Source organism: Chionomys nivalis, chromosome X (assembly GCF_950005125.1).
Source record: "Chionomys nivalis chromosome X, mChiNiv1.1, whole genome shotgun sequence".
NCBI lineage: Eukaryota > Metazoa > Chordata > Mammalia > Rodentia > Cricetidae > Chionomys > Chionomys nivalis.
The window spans coordinates 8,633,906-8,642,364 of NC_080112.1; positions in this window are offsets into that span (position 1 = coordinate 8,633,906).

Sequence of the window (8,459 nt, forward strand, 5' to 3'; positions counted from 1 at the left end):
GTAGCTCCTTTCAGAAGCAGATGCGATGAAGCTCTGACCCAGGATGGACATAGGCTAGAATCTTCCTGGTAAGCGCACCTTGGGGTGCTACACACATGAATAGAAATGGGTCAAGCAGTGTTTAAATGAATAGAGTTTGTGTGTCATTATTTCGGGGCATAAGCTAGCCAGACGACCAGAAGCTGGGGTGGCAGGAACACAGTCCGCAGCTCCCACAACAAGGAAAGAGATATTTTAATTGAGGGAGCCATTATGGGGCTAGCAAGCAACCTGGCAGGAGAGAAATTCCTGGGAATTCACAAGGACGAACCCAGCTAAGACACTAACCAATAGAGCAGAGGGAGCCCAATCTGGCCTTGTCCTGTAGTCAGACTGATGCTTTCCTTAAATATCACCACAGAACCTTCATTCAGCACCTGATGGAAACAGAGGCAGAGACCTGCATCCGAGCACTGGACCGAGCTTCCAAAGTCCAGTTGAAGAGTCAAGGAGTGAGAATATGAGCAAAGAGATCAATACCATGATGTATACACCCACTGAAACAGTTTACCTGAGCTAGTGGGAGTTCACCAACTCAGCTGGACAGGGAAGGAACCAGCATAGGTGCAAATTAGTCCCTCTGAATGTGGGTGACAGCTCTATGGTTGGGACAGACTGAGGAGCCAATAGCAGTGACACCAAATGTATCCCTACTGCTTGTACTGGCATTTTTGAAACATACTCCTTTTTGGATGGATACCTTGCTCAGCCTATGTATAGTAGAGAGGGCCTTGGACCTTCCCCAAAGCAATATGCCATACCCTCTCTGAGGAGTGGATGGGGGGGAAGGGTTAGGTGGAAGGAAGGGGAGGAAGGGAAGAAGTGGGTACTTTGATTGGCATGCAAAATAAAAAAATATTGTTTGTTTTCATTTTAATATAAATAAATAATTCATTTTTAAAAAAAGTAAATTTCCAATTGTAGAACTCACCAAACTTACAATGTGGTTCCATTATTGTATGGAAAAAGTCATCTAATGTTTATTTGAATCAAAACTAAGAACTTTTCTATAATTTCTTGTTGTATTACTTTCATTTCGCTGATTTTTAAATAATAGAGTTATTGAAGAACACTTGATGGAAGTGCCTTTGTTAGACAGAAAGGAGTACTGTATTTAAAACAGCACATTGACAAAATTCCTTTAAGAAATTTTCCTTAACATTCAAGGGCTTTCTTTTTGCCACAAAACAAAAATAGCCTAAAACTGATTTTTCCTTGGAAGCATCTTTTCCAAAGGGAAAAAGTGAACAGTGCTTCAATAAACTGACTTACGTTTTAAAGGTAGGGACATCTATAAGGCAGGGAACATTTTCTTACAAGTTCCACACAGTACTACACCATAATGGTGATAACAAATATAGTGGCCATAATACCTTCGATTATATCAACAGATTTTATGCATTAGGAAACACAAAATTATGACTCTTTTTCTCTTCCATTTAGTTTATGTATGCACTAAAATTCTAATATCAAAATTACTGTGCTTTCTCCAAGGGTTATTTCAACTATTATTATTTTTTTATTTATCATGAAGGCTGGCTTATTTTTTTTTCTTTTTATTAAAAATTTCCACCTCCTCCCATTTCAATCCCCTCCCCCGGATCCTCCTCCCCCACCCTCTCCAGTCCAAAGAGCAGTCAGGGTTGCCAGCCCTGTAGGAAGTCCAAGGTCCTACCCGTTCCATCCGAATCTAGGAGGTGAGCATCCAAACAGACTAGTCTCCCACAAGGCCAGTCCATTCAGTAGAATCAAAACCCAGTGCCATTGTCCTTGGCTTCTCAGTCAGCCCTCATTGTCATCCACATTCAGAGAGCCAGTTTGATCACATGCTCCATCAGTCCCGGTCCAGCTGGCCTTGGTGAGCTTCCATTATATCAGTCCCTCTGTCTCAGTGGGTGGGCACACCCCTCGCAGTCCTGACTTCCTTGCTCATGTTCTCTGTCCTTCTGCTCCTCATTTGGACCTTGGGAGCTCAGTCCAGTACTCCAATGTGTGTGTCTCTCTCTCTATCTTCATCCATCCCCAGATGAAGGTTTTATGGTGATATGCAAGATATTAATCAGTGTGGCTATAGAACAAGGCCAGTTCAGGCACCCACTCCTCAGCTGCCCAAGGAACAAGCTGGGGACATCTCCTTGGACAGCTGGGAAACACTCTAGAGTCAAGTCTCTTGCCAACCCTAAAATGGCCCCCTTAATTAAGATATCTACTTCCCTGCTCCCATATCCACCCTTCCTCCATCCCAACCATCTCATTCCCCCAAGCTCTCCCCATCCTCCCCTATTCCTTTCTCTCTCCCCCTCTCCTCTTACCCACCCCCAAGTTCCCAATTTTTACCTGGAAACATTGTCTACTTCCAATATCAAGGAGGATAAATGTATGTTTTTCTTTGGGTTCACCTTCTTATTTAGCTTCTAGGATCACGAATTATAGGCTCAGTGTCTTTTATTTATGGCTAGAATCCACTAATGAGAGAGAACATACCATATTCATCTTTTTGGGTCTGGATTACCTCACTCAGGATAGTGTTTTCTATTTCCATCCATTTGCATGAAAAATTGAAGATGTCATTTTTTTTTCTGCTGAGTAGTACTCTAATGTGTATTTATTCAACACTTTCTTTATCCATTCTTCCATTGAGGGGCATCTAGGTTGTTATCAGGTTCTGACTATTACAAATAATGCTGCTATGAACATGGTTGAATAAATGCTTTTGTAGTATGATTGGGCATCTCTTGGGTATATTCCCAAGAGTGGTATTGCTGGATCCTGGGGTAGGTTGATCCCGAATTTCCTGAGAAACCGCCACACTGATTTCCAAAGTGGTTGCACAAGTTTGCATTCTCACCAGCAACAGATGAGTGTTCCCCTTATTCTACGTCCTTTCCAGCATAGGCTATCCTTGATATTTTTGGTTTAGCCATTCTGAAATGTGTAAGATGGTATCTCAAAGCTCTTTTGTTTTGCATTTTCCTGATTGCTAAGGAGGTTGAGCATGACCTAAAGTGTCTTTTGACCATTTGAACTTCTTCTGTTGAGAGTTCTCTGTTCAATGCCCCATTTTTAATTGGGTTAATTAGCATTTTAATGTCTAATTTCTTGAGTTCTTTACATATTTTGGAGATAAGACCTTTGTCTGATGCGAGATTGGTGAAGTTCTACTCCCAATGAGTAGGTTGCCTTTTTGTCTTAATGACAGTCTCCTTTGCTTTTCAGAAGCTTCTCAGTTTTAGGAGGTCCCATTTACTCGATGTTGCCCTTATTGTCTGTGCTACTGAGGTTATACGTAAGAATTGGTCTCCTATACCCATGTGTTGTAGACTACTTCCCGATTTCTCTTCTATCAGGTTCAGTGTGTCTAGATTAATTTTGGGGTCTTCAATCTAATTGGACTTGAGTTTTGTGCATGGTGATAGATATGGATCAATTTTCTTTCTTCTACATGTTGACATCCAGTTATATCAGCACCATTTGTTGAAGATTCTTTCTTTCTTCCATTGTAGAATTTTGGCTGCTTTGTTGAAAATCAGGTGTTCATAGGTTTGTGGGTGAATATCCAGGTCTTCAATTCCATTGGTCAACTTCTCTGTTTTAATACCAATACCAAGCTGTTTTCATTATTGTAGCTCTGTAATAGAGTTTGAAGTCAGGGATGGTAATGCCTCCAGAGGTTCCTTTATTGTATAAGATTGTTTTGGCTATCCTGGGTTTTTTTGGTTTTCCATATAAAGTTGATTATTGTTCTCTCAAAGTCTCTGAAGAATTTTCTTGGGATTTTAATGGGGATTGCGTTGAATTTATAGATCGCCTTTGGTAGAATTGCCAATTTTACAATGTTGATCCTACCCATCCAAGAACATTGGAGTTCCTTCCATTTTCTGGTGTCATCTTCAATTTCTTTCTTCAATGTCTTAGAGTTCTTGTCAAATAGATCTTTCACTTCTTTGGTTAGAGTTACACTAAGATACTTTATGCTATTTGTGGCTATCACAAAGGTGAATTTTCTCTGATTTCCCTCTCTGCTTCTCTATCCTTTGTGTATAGTAGGGCTACACATTTATTCAATGAGTTGATCTTGTAACCCGCCACATCAATGAAGGTATTTATCAGCTGTAGGAGTTCTTTGGTAGAGTTTTGGGGGTCACTAATGTATACTATCATATCATCTGCAAATAACGAACGTTTGACTTCTTCCTTTTCAATTCAAATCCCCTTGATCTCCTTATGTTGTCTTACTGCTATTGCTAGAACTTCAAGAAATTTTTGAAGAGATATAGTGAAGGAGGACAGTCTTGTCTTATTCCTGATTTTAGTGGAATGGGTTTGAGTTTCTCTCCATTTAATTTGATATTAGCTATTGGCTTGCTATATATGTTTTAATTATATTTAGGTATGATCCTTGTATCCCTAATTTCTCCAATACCTTTATCATAAAGGGGTGTTGAATTTTGTCAAATGCTTTTTCAGAATCTAATGAAATGATCATATGTTTTTTTTCTTTCAGTTTATTTATGTGATGGATTACATTGATATATTTTGGTATGTTAGACCATCCCTACATTTTGTATGTTGAACCAGCCCTGCATCTCTGGGATGAAGTCTACTTGATTGTAATGGATAATTTTTTAAATGTTTTCTTGGATTCTGTTTGCCAGAATTTTATTGAGAATTTTTTGCATTGATATTCATGAGTGAGATTGGTCTGTAATTCTCTTTCTTGGTTGAGTCTTTGTGGTTTTGGAATCAGGATGCCTGTAGCTTCATAAAAAGAGTTTGGCAATGACTCTTCTGATTCTATTATGTAAACCACATTAAGGAATATAGGTATCAGCTCTTCTTGGAAGTTCTGATGAAATTCTTTATTAAAACCATCAGTCCCGGGCTTTTTTTTGGGGGGGGAGGTTTTTTATGACAGCTTCTATTTCCTCACAACTTATAGGTCTATTTAAATTGTTCACCTGATCTTGATTTAATTTTGGTAAATGGTACTTATCTAAAAACAAATCCATTTCTTTTATATTTTCAACTTTGTGGCATATAAGCTTTTGTAGTAAGACCTAATAATTCTCTGAATTTGCTCAGTGTCTGCTGTTATAGCCCCCATTTCATTTCTGACCTTGTTAATTTACATGATCTCTCTCTGCCTTTTGATTAGTTTCGATAAAGGTTTGTCAATCTTGTTGACTTTCTCAAAGAACCAGCTCTTTGTTTTATTGATTCTTTGGATTGTTTTCTGTGTTTCTATTTTGTTGATTTTAGCCCTCAGTTTGATTATTTCCGGCTTCTACTCCTCCTGGGTGAGTTTGCTTCTTTTTTTTTCTAGAGATTTCAGCTGTGCTGTTAAGTCTCCAATGGGAGCTTTCTCTCTCTATCTCTTTTTTTTTAAGTGGGCACTTAGAGCTATGAACTTTCCTCTTAGCACTGCTTTTATAGTTTCCCATAGGTTTGGGTATGTTGTATCTTTATTTTCGTTGAATTCTAGGAAGACTTTCATTTCTTTCTTTATTTCTTCCCTGACCCAGGGGTGATTCAGTAGTTGACTGTTCAACTTCCATGAGTTTATAGGCTTTCTGGGAGTAGAATTATTGTTAAATTCTAACTTTTTTTCATGGTGATCCCATTAGACACAGGTGATTACTAATATTTTTTGTATCTGTGAAGGTTTGCTTTTTTACCAAGTGTGTGGTCTATTTTTGAGAAGGTTCCATGAGATGCTGAGAAGGTATATTCTTTCCTATTTGAGTGGAATGTTCTATAGATGTCTATTAAGTCCATTTGATTCATTACCTCCATTAATTCTCTTATTTCTCTGTTAGGTTTCTGTCTGATTGACCTGTCCATTGGTAAGAGAGGAATGTTGAAGTCTCCTACTATTAGTGTGTGGGGTTTGATGTCTGCCATGAGTTTTAGTAATGTTTCTTTTACATAAGTGGATGCTTTTATATTGGAGGCATAGATATTCAGGATTGAGACTTCCTCCTGATGAATTGTTCCTGTTATGAGTATAAAGTGTCCATCTCCATCTCTTCTGATTGATTTTAGTTTGAAGTCAGTTTTGTTAGAAATTAGTATAACCACACCCTCTTGTTTCTTAGGTCTGTTTGATTGAAAAACCTTTTCCTAACCTTTTATTCTGAGGTAGTGTCTGTCTTTGAGGTTGACGTGTGTTTCCTGTAAACAGGAGAATGTTGGATCCTGTTTTCATTTCCAATCTCTTACCCTGTGTTTTTTTATAAGTGAATTGAGTCCATTGATATTAAGTGATATTAATGACCAGTGGTTGTTAACTCTGGTTATTTTTTCTTCTTTTTTGGTGGTAGAGTTTGTGTGTTTCCCTTCTTTGAGTTGCACTGGTAAACTGTCGCTAGATGTGTGAGTTATTGTGGGCATTGTTGGAGTCCTTGGTTTGTTATTTTCCTTCTATTATTTTCTGTAAGGCTGGATGTGTGGCTACATATTGTTTAAATTTGTTTTTATCCTGAAATATTTTGTGTTCTCCATTGATGGTGAATGAAAGCTTGGCTGGGTATAGCAGTCTGGGTTTGCATCCATGGTCTCTTAGTTTCTGCAGCACATCTATCCAAGACCTTCTGGCTTTTATGGCTTCCATAGAGGAGTCAGGTGTAAGTCTGATCAGTTTACTTTTATAAGTTACTTGACCTTTTTCCTTTGCAGCTCTTAATATTCTTTCTTTATTCTGTATGTTTTGCATTTTGATTATTATATGGCGAGGGGATTTTTTTAATCTATTCTCTTTGGTGTTCTGTATGCTTCTTGTACCTTCATAGGAACATCCTTCATTAGGTTGGGAAAGTTTTTTTCTATAATTTTGTTGAATTTATTTTCTGGGCCTTTAAGCTGTAATTCTTCTCCTTCTTCTACCCTTATTATTCTTAGGTTTGGTCTTTTTATTGTGTCCCAGATTTCCTGGATGTTTTGTGATCAGAATTTGTTGGATTTGCTGTTCTCTTTGATCAGTGTGTTTATTTTCTCTACAGTGTCTTCAGCATCTGAGATTCTTTCTTCTATCTCTTGTATTCTGTTGGTTATGCTTGTCTCTGCAGTCTCTGTTCTTTTACCTAGATTTTCCATATCAAGCTGGCCCTTGGTTTGTGTTTTCTTCATTGCCTCCATTTCAGTTATCAAGTCTTGAACTGTTTCCATTATCCATTTGATTGTTTTTTCTTGGTTTCTTAGGGTATCTTTTAGGGATTTATTCATTTCTTCAAATTTTTTTGTTATTCTTCTCATCCATTTTTTAAGGGAGTTTTTCACATCCTGTGTAAGGGAGTCTATCACTTTTTTTTTTTTTGGTTTTTCGAGACAGGGTTTCTCTGTGGTTTTGGAGCCTGTCCTGGAACTAGCTCTTGTAGACCAGGCTGGTCTCGAACTCACAGAGATCCGCCTGCCTCTGCCTCCCAAGTGCTGGGATTAAAGGCGTGCGCCACCACCGCCCGGCCTATCACTTTCATAATGTCTATTTTTTTCTACTTCTTCTGGATTAGGGTGTTCAAGTCTTCCTGCTGTATGTTCACTGGGTTCTGGTGTTATCATGTTGTTATTCACATTGTTGGAGGAATTCTTGTATTGGCGCCTACCCATGTCTTCCTTTAAATGCTCTCCAATGGATCTTCTGGTAAAAAATCAGAGCCCCTTGCTGGCCAGGGACCTCTCCAATTGATCTTGTACAGGATCAAGGCCCCTTGCTGGCCAGAGTCCTTGCAGACAATAGGCCTAGCTTGCTGCTTGCAGGCTTAGTGAAACAAAGGAACTCCCGCTCAGTTGCTCTCACCACCCTGTCCAGCCCCAAAACAGGCTGAGTTGGGGGATCTTCTGTCCCCGAAGAAGGGAAGGGGTGCCTGGGAGCAAACTGGGATGGGATAGGAAAAGAGAGGCAGTAACTCGGGAGAAAAGCCCATGCAGAATGACCCAAAAGTTTAGGGGGTTGAGGAACGTCTGTGCTCGCTTTCCGGGGCTTCTGCTGCCAGTCAGGAACACACTCACCCCTCTAATAAATCTTCTGGTACAGGATCAGGGTCCCTTGCTGGTCAGGGACCTCACAGACAAAAGCTCAACTATTATTTTTTATGACACATGTAGGCCTAAAATATTCCCAAACATATATTCAAAAATAGAATTATAAAAATGAACTTAAGAAAGAAATCTTTCCGTGGAAGACTATTGAAACCTTAAAACATTCACAAATATTGAAAATTCATTTTCATGAATACTTCAAAATGTATTTCAAACAAAGAAAAATTCCACTTTAAAATTTTTAAATTTTTATTGTTTGAGAATTTCACAAATTCATGATTTCATCCTACTCTTTACTCCCCTCTTATTTCTTTTCTATATATATTCTCACCCCTTTTAAACCCCAGTTTTAAATGCTCTTTGAAATAAAACAAACAAGCAAAAAC